The sequence below is a fragment of the Musa acuminata genome, unplaced genomic scaffold (genome assembly GCF_036884655.1).
Source record: "Musa acuminata AAA Group cultivar baxijiao unplaced genomic scaffold, Cavendish_Baxijiao_AAA HiC_scaffold_1136, whole genome shotgun sequence".
Taxonomy (NCBI): domain Eukaryota; kingdom Viridiplantae; phylum Streptophyta; class Magnoliopsida; order Zingiberales; family Musaceae; genus Musa; species Musa acuminata.
In genome coordinates this window covers 3232501-3235000 of record NW_027021348.1, presented here as the reverse complement: position 1 = coordinate 3235000, position 2500 = coordinate 3232501, and positions in this window count along the sequence as shown.

Sequence of the window (2500 nt, the reverse complement as noted above, 5' to 3'; positions counted from 1 at the left end):
TTCCAGGGTGCTGAGATGGCTGTCATTTTGCTCCGCTCACGACGGTCACCGTGCAACGCAAGAACAGGCCAAAAACTGGCCAAAACTGCCCAAAAACGGGCCAAAACTGGCCATTTTTGGCTGCGCGAGCGAGCAGCGAGCGGCGGACAGCGAGCGAAGCGAGAGGCATCACCGTCCCTGCTATACGAAAGCCCCATCCAGCCCTGTGCCACCCGGGGGGTTCCAGGGTGCTGAGATGGCTGACATTTTGCTCCGCTCAAGATGGTCACCGCGCAACGCAAAAACAGGCCAAAAACTGGCCAAAACGGGCCAAAACTGGCCATTTTTGGCTGCGCGAGCGAGCGGCGAGCGGCGGACAGCGAGCGAAGCGAGAGGCAGCACCGTCCCTGCTATACGAAAGCCCCATCCAGCCCTGTGCCACCCAGGGGGTTCCAGGGTGCTGAGATGGCTGACATTTTGCTCCGCTCACGACGGTCACCGCGCGACGCAAGAACAGGCCAAAAACTGGCCAAAACGGCCCAAAAACGGGCCAAAACTGGCCATTTTTGGCTGCGCGAGCGAGCGGCGAGCGGCGGACAACGAGCGAAGCGAGAGGCAGCACCATCCCTGCTATACGAAAGCCCCATCCAGCCCTGTGCCACCCGGGGGGTTCCAGGGTGCTGAGATGGCTGACATTTTGCTCCGCTCACGACGGTCACCGCGTGACGCAAGAACAGCCCAAAAACAGGCCAAAACGGCCCAAAAACGGGACAAAACTGGCCATTTTTGGCTGCGCGAGCGAGCGGCGAGCGGCGGACAGCGAGCTAAGCGAGAGGCAGCACCGTCCCTGCTATACGAAAGCCCCATCCAGCCCTGTGCCACCCGGGGGGTTCCAGGGTGCTGAGATGGCTGACATTTTGCTCCGCTCACGACGGTCACCGCGCGACGCAAGAACAGCCCAAAAACAGGCCAAAACGGCCCAAAAACGGGCCAAAACTGGCCATTTTTGGCTGCGCGAGCGAGCAGCGAGCGGCGGACAGCGAGCGAAGCGAGAGGCATCACCGTCCCTGCTATACGAAAGCCCCATCCAGCCCTGTGCCACCCGGGGGGTTCCAGGGTGCTGAGATGGCTGACATTTTGCTCCGCTCAAGATGGTCACCGCGCAACGCAAAAACAGGCCAAAAACTGGCCAAAACGGGCCAAAACTGGCCATTTTTGGCTGCGCGAGCGAGCGGCGAGCGGCGAACAGCGAGCGAAGCGAGAGGCAGCACCGTCCCTGCTATACGAAAGCCCCATCCAGCCCTGTGCCACCCGGGGGGTTCCAGGGTGCTGAGATGGCTGACATTTTGCTCCGCTCACGACGGTCACCGCGCGACGCAAGAACAGGCCAAAAACTGGCCAAAACGGCCCAAAAACGGGCCAAAACTGGCCATTTTTGGCTGCGCGAGCGAGCGGCGAGCGGCGGACAGCGAGCGAAGCGAGAGGCAGCACCGTCCCTGCTATACGAAAGCCCCATCCAGCCCTGTGCCACCCGGGGGGTTCCAGGGTGCTGAGATGGCTGACATTTTGCTCCGCTCACGACGGTCACCGCGCGACGCAAGAACAGCCCAAAAACAGGCCAAAACGGCCCAAAAACGGGACAAAACTGGCCATTTTTGGCTGCGCGAGCGAGCGGCGAGCGGCGGACAGCGAGCGAAGCGAGAGGCAGCACCGTCCCTGCTATACGAAAGCCCCATCCAGCCCTGTGCCACCCGGGGGGTTCCAGGGTGCTGAGATGGCTGACATTTTGCTCCGCTCACGACGGTCACCGCGCGACGCAAGAACAGCCCAAAAACAGGCCAAAACGGCCCAAAAACGGGCCAAAACTGGCCATTTTTGGCTGCGCGAGCGAGCAGCGAGCGGCGGACAGCGAGCGAAGCGAGAGGCATCACCGTCCCTGCTATACGAAAGCCCCATCCAGCCCTGTGCCACCCGGGGGGTTCCAGGGTGCTGAGATGGCTGACATTTTGCTCCGCTCAAGATGGTCACCGCGCAACGCAAAAACAGGCCAAAAACTGGCCAAAACGGGCCAAAACTGGCCATTTTTGGCTGCGCGAGCGAGCGGCGAGCGGCGAACAGCGAGCGAAGCGAGAGGCAGCACCGTCCCTGCTATACGAAAGCCCCATCCAGCCCTGTGCCACCCGGGGGGTTCCAGGGTGCTGAGATGGCTGACATTTTGCTCCGCTCACGACAGTCACCGCGCGACGCAAGAACAGGCCAAAAACTGGCCAAAACGGCCCAAAAACGGGCCAAAACTGGCCATTTTTGGCTGCGCGAGCGAGCGGCGAGCGGCGGACAGCGAGCGAAGCGAGAGGCAGCACCGTCCCTGCTATACGAAAGCCCCATCCAGCCCTGTGCCACCCGGGGGGTTCCAGGGTGCTGAGATGGCTGACATTTTGCTCCGCTCACGACGGTCACCGCGCGACGCAAGAACAGGCCAAAAACTGGCCAAAACGGCCCAAAAACGGGACAAAACTGGCCA